The 16409-nt window shown below is 38.2% G+C and overlaps 1 pseudogene; it reads left to right on the top strand.

Annotated features, from left to right (window-relative positions):
- Nucleotides 1-1141: 1141 nt before the first annotated feature.
- On the top strand, nucleotides 1142-2317 carry LOC149246438 (putative xyloglucan endotransglucosylase/hydrolase; annotated as a pseudogene).
- The last annotated feature ends 14092 nt before the right edge of the window (nucleotides 2318-16409 follow it).

Here is a 16409-nt window from a genome sequence, read left to right as displayed (position 1 = left end):
AGCAGGGCAAGTGGCTCACCAGGGAACAAGTTCAGCAAAAGTTTCCTCATCTCATGGAGGAGCTCAACGCAATGGGGACCATTGCTTCCTAAGGGGGGAGGAATGATCCAGGTGGATATTGGTGGCCACCTGCCAAGTCCACCTGGACCCCCACCATTGTTCTTCTCAGCATTTTCAGTTTCCTTAATTGTAGCACAACTTACTATTTTTAGCAGTTTTTCGGGTCCTGAACTTCCGGAGCCGTTTTGAGGCCCGAAACGACGTTTTTTTTGGGAATCCGGGGGCAACATGGGTCCAATGTTGCCCGTTCCAACAATGATAGTGCTCGGATAGATCTTTCTAACGAGCTATTGTATGCGTCAAGCGGAGATCGTATGCCAAAGTTACGACCCCGGGAAGTTGATGTACCAACTTACCCCAAACGGGGCCCATAGTTTGGCGTTTCATCTTTTAGGGTTAGGTTTTGGAATGTTAAGGGTTTTTCCACTGTTTCTCAACAATAAATAGGCCTTCGAGCCTCATTGTAAGATAGTTCAGAGGCATGTAGCCATCACATCTTTTCTCAGAGATAAGCTACCATCGCCCTAGTTGGTTTATTTCCATTTCCGGTTGTAAGCATATTTCAGTATTTTCCATTAATGAAATGAAGTATTATTTGACTATGCCTATGTTATGAACGTAAATTTTATTTTTTTAATAAATGAATAAATGCAGAGAAGAAGGGTTCATTGGCCATATTATGAATGTGATTTTTTTTAATAAAAAAAAAAAGGATTTATGGTCATGATTGATATTATGGATGTGAAAGCAACTATGATCTAGTTTTTCAATGAAGCACATTGGTTGGTTCGAAAAGATGTGGTTTTTACCTTTTTTTTTAATATGGATGACACAAAACTAAATTCAGCCATGTAAATGCAATTAAAAAAAATAACTTAAAAATTTGAAACCACACTTCTCACCCACCTCGAATTCTCCCTCTTGCTGCTATAAAAGCTCATTCTTCACCCTGCATTCCCCATTGTGTGTTGGGGTGTGCACTCTACCCGTCCATGCTCTGCACATAGCTTTATTTTTGGGTGCCATCAGTATCGTCTGAACATAGCTTCATTTTTGCGTATCATCAATATTGTTTGAACTGATGGAAGCCATCCAGTTTTTTGGTCTCTTTTTCATTCTCCTACTGGCTCGTGGAGCCATGGCTGCCACCCCTAAAAAGCCAGTGACTCTGCCCTTTGACATCAATTTCATAGCTAGCTGGGGTGTGGACCACATCAAACAATTTGATGGTGGGCGACAGACTAATCTTCTTCTCAACAAACAACATGGTAAGTTATTACCCATTGTATTTCTTTCTGCGTCATTTATCTTTATCAGTCTCTGGAATAACAAAGTTACATGAAATATGAGATTAACAGGTGCTAGGTTCGAATCTAAAGGAGCATATTTATTTGGGCACTTCAGCATGCAGATAAAGCTGGTTCAGGGTGATTCCGCTGGCGCCGTCACCGCCTTTTATGTGAGTACTTGATAATAATATCTGGGCTTTTGTGTTTGGCTGAGTCTGCTACTGCCTGCTTATGTATCTATATTTGTTTTGGTGTGGGCAGCTTTTTTCTCAGACCGCTGAGCATGATGAAATAGACTTCGAATTCTTGGGCAACAAGTTCGGGAAACCCTACATTCTTCAGACCAATGTATTTAGAGGCGGGAAGGGTTTCAGAGAGCATCGCATATACCTCTGGTTCGACCCAACCAAGGATTACCATTCCTACTCTGTGCTCTGGAACAAGTACCAAATTGACATCCTCATTATTTCTTGTTAAACCATAAACAGGGCAAAATGTATGATGCAATTTTAAAAAGAACCTGGCTCTTAGCTGAATATGGTTAGGCGTGGTCTGTTTTTCCTGCGCAGATTTTTTGTAGACGGGATACCTATCCGCGTGTTCAAGAACTGCCAGGACCTGGGCTTGGGGTACCCATTGAACCAGCCGATGAAGGTCCATTCGAGCCTGTGGAATGGGGATAAGTGGGCCACCCGAGGGGGTTGGAGAAAACCGACTGGACCAAGGCGCCCTTCATTGCCTCCTTTAGGGAATTTCATGTGGATGCCTGCGAGGTTTCTTCTCCGCAATCGGCCTGCGCCACTCAGGCGTGGCGGTGGTGGAATCAAGAAGATTTCAAAGACCTGGAATGGCGGCAATGGGGGCAATTGAAATGGGTGAGAAAGGACTACACCATCTACAATTACTGCAATGACGCACAGAGAAATAAGAAAATGCCTCCTGAACGTGTTCGCGATCGTGATAATTGATAACATGTAGTCACCGATTACTATTTATAATAATGCCAGCCATGGGTGGCGTGTTCGACCTTAGTATTCCTCGGAATTATGAATGTTTTGTAGTAGCGATTTTTGCTATTTCTGGTTTTTTGATATGTTAACTTCGTTGGTTACACACGTTCAAATTTTCCATGGTAATATAGCTTTGCATCATAATTTCATTGGCATGTAACTTTTGATTACCTGTAGTGCCTTGGTATTTACGCTCCATTAATTTTAAAGAAACATGGTTGAAAATAAATATATTTTAGATTTGATTTTTACAAATTTCAAATAGAGGTTTACAATTCCAAAGAAATTACACAGGGTATCTTAATTTACCTATCTCCCAAAATAAATACATTGGAGAATTAATAAACAAATTTGGCATAGTCTATTATAATTATCTGTCTATACCATGGAGAAAAAATAATTGAATTATACATGAAAAGTAATGAATTTGAAAATGCTGTTAATAAATTTGAAAATGCAATTAAGGAGAATCTTATTTACCTTACCATTAATAGACTAGATAATTCATTTTTGGTTCGGATTCTTCTAAGTTAGTGCAAAATATTTTTGAAAGACATTGGCATGTTGGAAGAGAGTTTTAAAGTATTTGAAATGAACTAAAAGTATTGAGCTCAAATACCAAGGCCGATGACCTCAAACTAATTGGACATATAGATTCAAACATTGATGGGTAAGGAGAATGGAGTGTTTAGAAGTGAACTCAATACTTTGAGTTCAAATATGAAGGGGATGACTTCAAACTACTTGGACATATAGATTCAAACATTGAGTGGGTAAGGAAAATTGAGTGTCTAGTTTAGGATACATAAATAATCTTGGATCAATAGCTATCTCTTGGAGATAAAAAAATAGTTCATTCCAATAACTATGGATGTAGTTTAATTTGTGGCTTCTATAGATGTAATAAAGAAGATTGTAGGGTGATACAGAAGCACTCAGCCCAACAATTTCATTATGTTTTAGTTATCTTAGGGGTCTTGTGTTTTCAAGGAAGTTGGATTCCTATGTTGTAATCATTAAATTTTTGAGTGATTAGAATAGGAATTCATTAGATATTGTGTGGATATTTGTAAATGCTCTCGAAGGAAGGAGAACATGAGTGATTAGTAGGGATTGAGAGAGTTAAAAATCAATTGTAAGTATTAGACTAGAAAGTGGTTTCATGATTCGAGAAACTAGAGAAGATTCTTAGGGATTAACTGGAGTTAAAAGTGCACTTAGAAGATATTTAGGATTTAGTTCAAGAGATTAAGGATCTGAACCAGAATTAGTTCAACAGAATCTTTTGTATAAATGTAAGCCTAAAAGGCATAGAGAGTAGTAGAGTAGTTAGTCAGTCAGGAGTCTGAGAGTCAATCATTTAGGCCTACGGGCAGGAGAAGAAAGGCCATTGATATAGAAGATCAGGGTGAGGAAGAAATTCCTATGTAAATATTTGTTTATTAATACATATAACTCAATTTTGAGTTTATGTGGTGTGTATTGAATAAATTGAATTAGAACCTGTGTGTGGATTAGAGTAATTCTGCATAACATAAGTGTGCAGGGAATTCAGAAAGAATTCGAGAGAGAGGACAATACTCAGAGGAGTATTGCGGTGATCAGACAGTGTTGAAGTCTGATCAAAGCTCAAGAGTTAAGCAAAACAAAGTTCAGAAGGAGATCGAGATCAAAATAAGTGACGATTATAAGGAAAAGACAAAGACACAAGCAGAACGCCGAATGGGCTGTTACACAGTAAGAGACAGAAGAACATAACAGTGCACAGGAGTCGTTGGATCAGTCAGATCAATGAATGACAGTGAGGGAGATAGATGACTAGGATTAAGTCATGCAGAATAAGGGATGAAGATGAACAACGAAGATTAAGATCATGTGCAAAATAGAAGAGCAGTATTCGTAGGTGGGAAGCGGTTTCTTGCGCACCCTCAAGATGGTAATGGTATTTCTAAATTCTACGAAATTAGCTTGAGGGGTTGACACGTAGTGCACAGTGGAAAGCAAAAACCACTTTTCTCGCATGCCTATAGTCCGATAACGATTGTGCAAGTATGTGCGTGAGATTGCACGATACCCGTTGGATCGAACATGATTGATCAACGGTGGAGATTTGGGTGCACAAAAGGTGAGCAGACGAAGCGATAGCTGTTGGATCGGAGAGAAAAATCAACAGTGGAGATCATCGAAGATTGTTGGTGATCAGGTGACGCGAAAATCGTTAGATTGAGGAATGAGATCGACGACGGAGGTTGAACACGACAAGGAGAGCATCGAGATATGTGCAAAGGTATGGTTAATATGTGCGGTGAATGATAATTAACCATAGTTTATGACGGGTTGTATAAAGGTTCTGCTCAAAGGTTTATTAAAGTTTAGACTTTGGATAGTTAAGTCTGACGTTTCTGCATAGAGTTTAATTAAAGAGAATTAAACCTTGGGTTATGGAAGGTTTCCCTAAGTAAGGAATATGAGGAATTCCTGGGACAAAAATAGTGTGACATGCAATAGATATTGTATACTGTGGGTATATGCGGCTTTGGCTGCATCATTGGGGTATATGAAGCTTAGGCTGGCATCATTTGGTATCAGATCAGAATAAGGAAATTCTGTGTATAAGAATTCTTTGAGGAAAATTGGAAAAGACGTGTATGCAGGCAAAAGGAGATCATATTCGAATTTAACAAATAGTAGGCACACAGAGATAAAGTGTGGCAGAATTTGCAGATGTAAAGGAAACAGAGAACAATCCATTCAAAGTGCTGGTGATTGGTAGAACTAGATCATGCAGAGGTCTTGAAGGTGAGAAGATTGCAACAACCTAGAGCAAGGAGTGCTCAATTGGTTCCAGAGGAAAGAACCAGAGAGATGTCAAAAGATTGAGCTCAGAGGAGAGAAGCTTAATGAGGCATGTGTAGCAAGAAGGAGACTTGTTACTGCAGAGTTTTTGTTGCAGCTCACAGAAGGATCATAAAGGAAATTACACAAAGGATGTGGGTAGAATTGCTAAGGAATGAAGAAAGTTGGTAAGCATTTTTGAGTGAAAGAAGAGGTGGTGAGAACCTAGTATTTCATTGTGATTGAAATATAGGAGGACAATTGTGTTCTTAAAAGATGCAGATGAGTTGAAGCCTAGAAGGAGCATAGAGAAGTGCTCAAAAAGGTTCAAGAGAATAGAGAACCAAGTGCTTGCCAAAAGACCAAGTACAGAGGAAAGCTTGGTGAGGTAAGTGGCTGTAGGGAGAACTTTTTGTTGAAGAGGCTTTAATGCAACTCATATTAAGTGAGTAAGGAAATCATGAAGATAAAGAAGAAGATGACTACTAATATTCATAACAAAGATAACAGAGGTTCTGAAGAAGACCATAACAGAAGAAAAGTGAATAAGGACGATGCCAATGCAAATGGCAAAAGAATGAGTCAAGAGGAGTGTGACAAGGAAATTGCAGAGTTAAAAGAACAACTCAATGTATTAAGGATGATACTAGAGGAAAACCAAAGACAAGGTTGGGTCTTGAGGAAAAAGACAGTGAAGTGGTCTAAGTTACAGAGAAGGCTAAAACAAAATAAAGTGAAGTGGCTAGTGGAAGAACTCAGAGAAGTTGAGTTGAGAATGGAAGTTTCCATTTGTGAAGAAGAACAGGGTGAAGTTCTGGGTGAAGATGAAGACTGGAGGTCTGTGGAAGATCTTATGAATCATATGAAGGATTCAAGACAGCAAGGAGGTATGATGAATGAAACATCAAGTGAGACCACAAGGTCTTATGCTTTTAAAACTGATAGTTTGTCTGTGAATGTAGGTATGGTACTAAACAAGGAATTTGTTGCTATAGAGACAGCTAATGACCATTGTTATGATCAAGAAGTCTTTTGTGAACCTGAAGAAAATTGGGATGATCGTTTTGTTGAATTCGCAGCTCAAATAGAGATGGAAGATCAGGATCTTATTCTGATGAAGAATGAAGGAATATTGTCTCAAAGAGGTAAACTAATGAATTTGTTTAATGTTATTGATGAAGAACAAATGCAGGAGAATATTAATGCAGGTGATGGGGCAAGGATAGCTCTTGAAGAAGGTTTATAGAGAGACATCAAGACAAAATGCATTGAAGAAGAAGGACATCTACTGAAAGATGTTAAGAAGAAGAAGACTATGCAAAATATTTAGCAAAGGGAGAAAGGACATCTGATGATTTTTCAATAGCAAAGGAAGGTATGGAAAATTGTGTGAAATTTCCAAATTCTACTCTAATTGAAATGATTGAGTTATAAAGAAAATTAGACTTTCAAAGAAGGGCATTGGAAAAGCAGAGGATGTATAAGGAAGAGAAAGAAATTGTCATGAATGATAATCATAAGGAAAAGGGGATGGTAATAAAAGTTCATCAAATTGACATTAAAGGAGTTCATTATTGTGAACTAGAATAGAGGGATATCATTATAGCAGATGATATGAAGGAGAGTTTAAATCAACATACTGATGTGTCGACAAAGGGATTAAAGGAAAACTCAGAGCAACATACTGAGATGTTGTCAGAGAAGGAAAAGGTAATGGGGCCTTATATTTTTAATCTTGATAATTGTTTTATGATTACAAGATTTGATGAAAATGAGACAAACATGTTTCAAGTTGAAGAGATAGTTTTAGAACTGAAGAAGACAGAAGTTGCCATGACAGACATGCTGATGAGGAAAAAGAAAAGCATGAAGATACCATAGTTGAATAAGTTAAACTGATTGTCAAAATTAGTCAAGGAAGGGAAGGAAAATTACTGAGGGTTGTCAAAGAAGAGGAAGGAAAATATGTTGGAATTGATAAATAGCATAGTGATGTATTTGAGAGAAATCAAGTACAAAGGAAATTGGAGGATTATTTACTTTTTGAAAATAAATTTACAGATATTGAACAAAGGTTGTTTGGAAAGCAACAAGAGGGTAAGTATGAAATGGCGGCAGTAAGAATCCATCAACTTCAAAGAGAAGACAGTAAACAATAGTTTGAAGATGAATGGATAAAGTACAACGACAAATGGTAGAATATGTACCAGACCAAGGATGTGTTGGAGATAGAGATTGAAGAATTATGGTGTTAATGATGAAGCAGGCCAAATGGAGGAGATTGACAGCAACAGGAAGAATGATCAATCAGAATTTGAAATTGATTGACAAGGAGAGGAAGATGAGACACAAGAGAAAGACAACAACAGACTGTGAAATCATAGCTAGTGGGGCAAAGCAACATAAAGTGTGGAAACCTGGAGAACAACAATAAACAACAACAACCAAAGACAAATTACGGAACAAAGTATGTGATCCACGAAGACAAAGGTCGGAAGCACATGATCAGGAGATCATGATTATTTTAACCTTGGGAATCTGATGCAGGAGAATTTAGCTCAACAATTTCATTATGTTCTATTTAACTTTGGAGGTCTTGTGTTTTCAAGGAAGTTGGATTCCTATGTATGTAGTCATTAATGTTTTGAGTGATTAGAATGGGAATTAATTAGATATTGTGAGAATATTTGTAAATGCTCTCGAAGGAAGGAGAACATGAGTGATTAGTGGGGATTGAGAGAATTAGAAATTAATTGTAAGTCTTAGACTAGAAAGTGGTTTCATGAATCGAGGAACTAGGGAGGATTCTTAGGGATTAACTGGAGTTAAAAGTGGACTTAGAAGATATTCAGGATTTAGTTCAACAGATTAAGGATCTGAACTAGAATTAGTTCAATAGAACATTTTGTATAAATGTAAGCCTAAAAGGCATAGGGGGTAGTAGAGTAGTTAGTCAGTGAGGAGTCAGAGAGTCAGTGATTTAGGCCTACGAGCAAGAGAAGAAAGGCCACTAGTATAGAAGATCAGGTCGAGGAAGAAATTCCTGTGTAAATGTTTGTTTATTAACCCGTATAACTCGATTCTGAGTTTATGTGGTGTGTATTGAATAAATTGAATTAGAACTTGTGTGTGGATTAGATTAATTCTGCATAACATAAGTGTGCAGGGAATTCAGAAAGAATTTGAGAGAGAGGAAAGTACTCAAAGGAGTATTGCGGTGATCAGACAGTGTTGAAGTCTGATCAAAGCTCAGGAATCAAGCGGAACAAAGTTCAGAAGGAGATCGAGATCTGAACAAGTGAAGATCGTAAGGCGAAGACCAATACACAGGTAGAATGCCGAATAGGCTGTTACATAGTAAGAAACAAAAGAACGTAACAGTGCACAGGAGTCTTTGGATTAGTTAGATCAATGAATGAGAGTGAGGGAGATAGATGGCTAGGATTAAGTCGCGCAGAATAAGTCATGAAGATGAACGATAGGGATTAAGATCACGTGCATAATAGAAGAGTGGTCTTCGTAGGTGGGATGTGGTTTCTCGCACGCCCTCAAGACGGTAAATGGTATTTCTAAATTCTATGTGATTAGCCTGCGGGGTTGACATGTAGCAAACAGTGGAAAGAGAAAACCACTTTTCTCGCATGCCTTTGGTCCAATAACAATCATGCAAGTATTTGCCCGAGATTGCACGATAGCCGTTGGATCGAGCAGGATTGATCAACGGTGGAGATTTGGGTGCACAAAAGGTGAGCAGACGAGGTGATAGTCGTTGGGTTGGAGAGACAGATCAATAGTGGATATCAGTCAAGTTTGTTGGTGATCAGGTGATGCAACAACCGTCAGATTGAGGAATGAGATCGACGACGAAGGTTGAACGTGACAAGGAGAGCATCGAGATATGTGCAAAGGTATGGTTAATATGCACGATGAATGAGAATTAAGCAAAATTTATGAAGGGTTGTATAAGGGTTCCGCTCAAAGGTTTATTGAACTTTAGACTTTGGATAATTAAGTCTGACGTTTGCATATAGAGTTTAATTAAAGAGAATTAAACCTTGGGTTATGGAAGGTTTCCCTAAGTAAGGAATATGAGGAATTCCTAAGACACACATAGTGTGACAGGCAATAGATATTGCACATTGGGGGCATATGCGGCTTAGGTTGCATCATTGGGGTATATGTAGCTTAGGATGGCATCATAGGGCCCTAGAATATTTTAGAGGATTTGCAAAAAAAATAAAACAAGTGAGTACTTCTACAATTTTAATTGGCAACACTTCTCTATTCTAGTTGGTCAAGAATTCTAGATTCCATGATAAAGAAAATGACATCAACATGAAGTAGCATATGATTGAACATCATGTAGAGGCCAAAACCATTTAGTTGATACATTGTTCCATAAGTGGGGAAATTGCAAACATCTTCCCCAAAGAACTTGGAAGACAAAAGTAAGAACTTGGAAGATAAAAGTTTGAAATATTAAGAAAGAGGATTGGACTTACAAACACCTTTTTATATTAAGGGGGTAAATGTTAGATACCTAATCTTTAGGATCAAGATAAATTATAAATATAAATTTAGGGGAAATAAGAGAAGTCATAAGTTAATACTTTTTTATATTAAGGGGGTAAATGTAAAATACCTAATCTTTAGGATCAAAGTAAATTATAAATATTAATTTAGGGGAAATAAGAGAAGTCATAAGTTAATAAAAAGAATTATTTAGACTTTTTGGAAAATGAAAACCAAAAGCCACTTTTCAATATATTAATGTATGACTCACTTAAATGAAATACAATTCATTTATATAGTTACACATCTTTAATTTAATAATTACACGATAAAGTGTTCCCCTCTTTCAATCCTATATTTCGTAGTCATTTTTCTGTTGACTAGGCATTATCAATCTATTAGATAACATGGCATCAATCAAAGTCATTTATATTTGAAACATTTACTTTCTTTCTATCATTTGACCAACACACCCATCCTCTCATTCAAAGATGTTGACACCCAAAACAAAGTATTAATTGCAGTCATGACTCCATCTTCCACTCCCTTAAACTATAAACGATAGAGTCCCAAAGTATTGTTGCTACATTAGTTTTGATGATATTGAAAATTGGAATGATGAAACTTCTTCACCAATGCTTTAATGCATTTAGAATGGTTACACATAATTACCTTTATAACATAGAATACTCATTTAATTGGTATAAATAGGCAATCAATTTTTTTGGTGTTGCCTCTTGATACAGTGAACACCAATGTCACTCTTAATCGATAGCGCACCCTGAATACTAGCCTTATGGCATAAAATTCTCATAAATTAATCAGAAAACATTCTCAAATTTTTTTTACATCTTTCCATGGGCTAATATCCTAAAAACAAGATGCACTTAGATAAATTAAATCTGATTGACTAAATGAGATGTCTTTTAAATAATTACGTTGAATACCATTTTTTTTTGTAAATTTTAGAAAAGAAAATAAAAAAACAAATTTTTATAAAAGTAATCACAAGGTATTTGTTGCACAAAACCGCACTAGCATAAAATTAATTAAAAGACAATCTCTCTGCCTATGACTAAACATTGAAGTCAATATCACCTAAACGTTAAGTATTTCAACCGAGGTTGAGCTGATCTAGATGTAGAGAGTAAGTCAATTTTGATACCTTTATCTCTTCGTACTATTCTTCAATGGGTAATTTGCAAAGGGTTTAGGTTAATAGTTTAAAAAGGGTTTAGGTTAATAAGTTTAGGGTAATGAGTAATCCAAAGTCATGAGTGAAATATAGTAGATGGTCGTTATTCTCTCATCATCGAGACAAAATAGTGGTGTCATTTCAATGAGTTTTGTTGCCAAATCAAGCATGTGCTATGACATCACTCTTCAAAAAAATGAGTATGAGATCTTCTTTTGTTGTGCTTTTATGATTCGAACTTCAAATTACAATGCATATTTTTCAACACGGGTTTTAGTCATCTTGGGAGTTCAACAACTTGTTTTGGCATCCAATAAATGGGTGATTTACTCCTTGTTCTACCAAAAGAGTTTTGTACATTAGTTAGAACTTGTTGCACTAATTCTGTAGGGGATTTGTTGCGCTTAGGGACAGTTTCTACTCTCAGGGACAGTCATTGCACTTCTAAAAGTCAAGAGGTTATCACCACTTCCAGGTTTCAAATCCTCATTTTATTGAATGATTCATCTTCTATGATGTTCAATTTACCCTTACCTTTCGAGGAAAACTCACAGATGACCTTGCAAATATCGAATTCTTAGATTGTTGTGTTTTCCTTGCTATGTCAGGAAAATTTGTTGCGCTTTCACACAATCACTGTGTTTTATGTTTTAGCTATGTCAAACATTTAAATTCCGCTTCCCACCTATATCATGGAGCCTCACAATTCAATATAAGTGATTTTGAGTCTTAGAACCTTGTTTCTACTGCCCTAGAATATCAAGAAACCTATTCCCCTTATGCATTGTGATTTCTTGTTGTGCATGTGTATTTGAAATTTCGTTGTAGATAAAAACAAAAAAACAGTTGCATTTGGCTATGAGAGTTGAGTTTTTTTGTTTGAATTTGTTAGTATAGGTATTTTCATTCAAAGTTTTCCATAAGCCCTCATCTAAAACCCTAATTCCATATCTGCTACATTATTGTTGCGCTAAATTGCTAAGCATTGTAATTGCATTGAGAAACCCTAGAATTCATCTTTTGTTGTGAGTCATGACAACACTAGAACAAATAAGAACAAAGGGGGATACATAGTCAGGTTTTAGCCTCAAGATGTTGCCTTGATAAATTTATATACAACAATTAGGGTTGCTTTTGAATAGAGTGGTTGCATCAAATTTTGTGAGAAGATACAAGGTTGCAATGTTCAATTGACCAAAGAGTTTACTTTGAACTTCACTGGGGTAGATGTTAAGGTTGGAGAATTGAAATTTCCATTGTCAGAGTGTTATAGAAATTTTTGTTCCCTACAACTCCAAGCATGAAATGTCCATAAACCAAGGGCTCCTAAGTCCCTAAAAGTGTTTTTCTAACCCCTAAATGAACAAGGTCAACAGATTACAGCTTCTCCCAGAAGTTCTCCATGAAAAACCACTCAAAATTGGTCAAAACAGGATCATTGCAGCTGCTCCACTGGCTAGGTGCGTTGCATCTCACCCAAATGCACTGTGAGGGTGCGTTGCATTTCAAAACTCCCTTATGTGGGGTGCGATGGGTGAGAAATGACAAATGTCAGTGTCGTTCCGCAAGGTGGAGAGGCAATGGAAGCTTCTAGAATCTTCTCCTGTGACACTTGCCTCACTGAATTCGACCAAGGATGAGTAAGAGGCGCTCAGTCTCCAAGTGGAAGCAAGAACTGACAGAGAGAAGACACTAATCAAATCACAAGCTGACTCATCCTCCTTACAGATATCTATATATGGATCCCTCATCCCAGAGATCCAGAGGCTGGAATTTTGCATATTGTAAGGAATTGTTGTTGGTTTCTAGAGACAAACATCAGATTGTTGGGTGATCTATGCTTTGTTGGAGGTGAAGAGGGGCTTGTTTGCTAGGAGGTTGATGCTGGGTCGGAACCACTGGTTGTAACTCCTCCTCGATCTTTTCTTGTTTATCAATAAAAGCTATTTGAGTTCTCCTCCATGCTTTTGTATCATTGATGCTTGTTACATTTGTATGGTTAACTTAAATCTGATCCTAAGTTGTTTATGAATATAGATCCATGTCTTTGTATAGTGCTATGCTTCTGTGATCTTTCAGGTACTTTGTGAAGCTGGGCGTGCTAGTGAGCAGGTAGCTGGAGATTATCAAAGAAGAGAGGGATCGAATCAAAGGATTAGCGCAAGACATAGGTTGGTTGTTTCTATTCCTCTCTATCTATAATTCATAAAGGAAATACAAAAGTAGCTTTTCTCTGTTTGTTTCTAAGGTAGTTGTCACACCTTAGTGGGATAGAGTAGTTCTAAATAGACACTTTTCCCTGTAACAAAATGGCGACTTCACTGGGGAGTGTCTAATTAGTTTGTTTGTGTATCATTCTTTGTTGTTTGTTTCATAAACTTATAAGTAGCATTCGAACTGCATTTGCCATAACAAATGCAAAGTAGATAACTGATGCTTCAATCCATTCACTCGATCTGTTTATGATTTAAACAGTTGATTCAAAAACTATCTGATTACCCTTGTGATAGCTCTTAGATCCTCCTTAGATCTACCCCTGATTGTTGCATTACTGATTTCTTTTTACTCGGCCAAAAACCAAGAACTGAACTGCAAACTGTGACCCGGAACCCGGACAGAGTCTCGTTTCTGGCCCAGCGCAGGTACTGTTCAGAGATTTTGAATTTCAGCGCACTTCCCGAAGGGACAACCTGCGCTGCATTTCAGATTCTCTGTGTTACAGGTGCGCTGATCAGACTAGCTCTGTGCAGCTGTGGTTCCTGTGCTTCATTCTTTCCAGTTCTATCCCTGAATTTTGCTGCCTGTGATCACTATATGTCTGTTTGAAACCTCTTTTCCTTGCTGTTATTCCGCCTCCTTTGTACAAAAGAACTATAGATGTTTTTGTGTGTTTGTTGAGTCGTTTACAGTTTTCCTTTGCAAAAGTAGCATAGTCGTACTGTCGTCCTTTGATTTGAATCTGTCGCAAGTGTCGATTTCGATCATAGGAGAAGGTTTGATTGCTTTTGATGGTTGATTATCCTGTTACTATTGCCTTTGGTCTAAATTTGTAATTTTCTAGTGTCAAGAACGAGTGTTCATTTCAAAATCGTAAGGTGTCGTAATCATCTCTGTTTTTGATTTCGAAAAAGAGCTTGTTTATATTTGTCGCTTGAAAAGAAATTCAGATTTGTACATCATCTTTCTTTTTAGCATCAATACTAAGAAAGTCGAAAACAAATACATGCATGTGAATTTGCATATAGACAGTCTGTTTGGCTTGATTTAGGAAAGTGCATTTACAATGTGCTCTTTGCTCTTTGTGAAAATATTCTGTCTTTCTTTTCCCTAGTAGCTAGGATTTTCATTGCACAGAAGAGATAAAAAGTTTGTTTATCATCTTTAGATTGCATTTCAGGAATTACATCTACATCTCGTGGTGAACCCGAAATGAAAACTTCATAAACAAGATCAACTTAAAATAAATTCAATGAATCTAACAACGCTTTGGAACTTAACGCACAACATTTAGAGGTCTAGGCTAGAGACTTATTCCGGCGTCGTAAAGCCTGGTAACTGTTGTCCTCACTGATGGTTGGGTGATTCCTCCACTTTGAGACGATAAGTGCCAGTACGGACTTGTGCTCCCACGTACCGTCGAGTATATTTTGGGAGACCCCTATAGGCTTAAATCCTTTATCCATAGGAAGCCGTGTCTGCCGCCATATCGATCGCAATGGACTGAACACAACATTCGGGAAGATTGACTGTTGTACCGTAAAAAGTATTCTGCAGTTTTGTGATTGGTTTGGTACTCCCTCTACCTAGATCTCCAGAGCAGTCCCTTTCGTTCCTTTTCAGACTCCTTAACGGAAAGGTCCATCTGAGCACTTGTCACTTCAGGCTCATTAAAAATCGAAGGCGACTAGAGTCATCTTTTGTTTTTTCTCGACTCTTAAAAACTGAAAAAACAAGTTGTGTCAAAGCGTCTAAAAATTTATTTTAAACGGACTATTCATTACCCCTTTCCTACGTTGATCTTGGGTTGAGAAAATGGAGTCCACCAACCAAGGAATTCACCTTGGAGGAAATCCTAGTCCCTTCTCCTCTTGGGGAGATGTTGGTGCACCCCATATGGCCACATTGTCGCTTCCAGGACTGACAATTGGTTTGCCTGTATGGCTCTTCTCAACCTCTGTCGTTCAGAACACCACTATTCCTGAACAATCGAATCAGCAATTAGACGAGTCCAGAGTTACCCACCAACCTTCTACTTCCTCTAATTCTTCCTCTCCTCCTTCCTCTTCGCTTGATGGGGCTGGTAAAGCCAAAAGTCAAGTTCCTAATGAGAAGAAGGAAAAGAAGAAGAAAGAGAAGAAGAAGAAGGAGCCAAAAGTGAATGGGGGCAAACGAGTGTCGTCTAACGAAAATCCACACACTACACCGACCAGGCCTAAATCGCCATGTGTCATTTGCAAAGGAGACCACTTTCATAGAGATTGTCCTTGCATCCCTCAGATCTTAAGGGACTGGTCTCCTCGTTTGCACAACCCGGTGTCGTCAACCTCTGATGATCATGTTGAAAACACACCGTCAACTAGTGAAAGTGAAGCCCCAGGACAAAAAGGAAAATATAGATTTCCTTGCAAATTGTGCGAAGGCGATCATGCCGTCCACCATTGTCCCTTCTTAGACGAAGCTAAAAGAGTTTTGGATGATCGTCCGATTTCACCGTTACGACATCCTCCTGGATATAAAAAACTCTTGCCGAGTCCGTCACTAGTTTAAAATCCGACTGACCCGCTTAGGTGGTAGGCCAAAGCATCTGTCATTGAAGATGAACCATCTGCATCCATACCAGACGAAAGTCAAAAGGTCGAGGTGGCAGTTGACCCGGTCTTGCCTTCAGAGGTTCCATCTTCAGATGATACAATCACTGAAGAGAACAAGGATGACACCGTCCAAATTCTTTTCATAAGCACAGACTCCAACAAACATGGGGGCAATTTACCCGTTCCTTTACCATAGGAAGGAAGTTCGTCAGAGTCGTACCCAGCCGTCTATTCGGTCCCACCTCCAAGCAACCTAGTTGTCTCCTTCGACTGGAATCAACTAGGCAGACCCCGTTTACCAGCTAGTGTACCATTCCGAATTATTGTTCAAATATATAGAATGGTTATGGCTGGTACCATCATAGATGAGGGGGCTTCTGTGAGTATCCTTTCCTCAACTGCTTGGAAAGCGCTTGGTTCGCCACCGCTTTTGCCTGAAATGAGAAATCTGACAGGCTTTGATAAAGGAACCAATGGACCGTTAGGGATCCTTCCCGATGTGCCCGTAACATTGAGGGGGAAAACCGTTCACATGAATGTAATGGTAGTTCAAGGACCCCTGGATTACAATCTACTCCTTGGACGAGACTATATTTATTGCATGGGAGCAATTGTCTCCTCACTCTTTAGAGTAATGTGTTTTCCGCACGAAGGAAGAGTGGTCAAGCTCGTGGACCAGCTTTCATTTCCCGGATCA

The sequence above is a fragment of the Pinus tabuliformis genome, chromosome 7 (genome assembly GCF_031772625.1).
Source record: "Pinus tabuliformis cultivar Carrire ecotype Pingquan chromosome 7, CPIR1, whole genome shotgun sequence".
Lineage (NCBI taxonomy): Eukaryota > Viridiplantae > Streptophyta > Pinopsida > Pinales > Pinaceae > Pinus > Pinus tabuliformis.
This window is presented reverse-complemented; position numbering and strand designations above follow the sequence as displayed.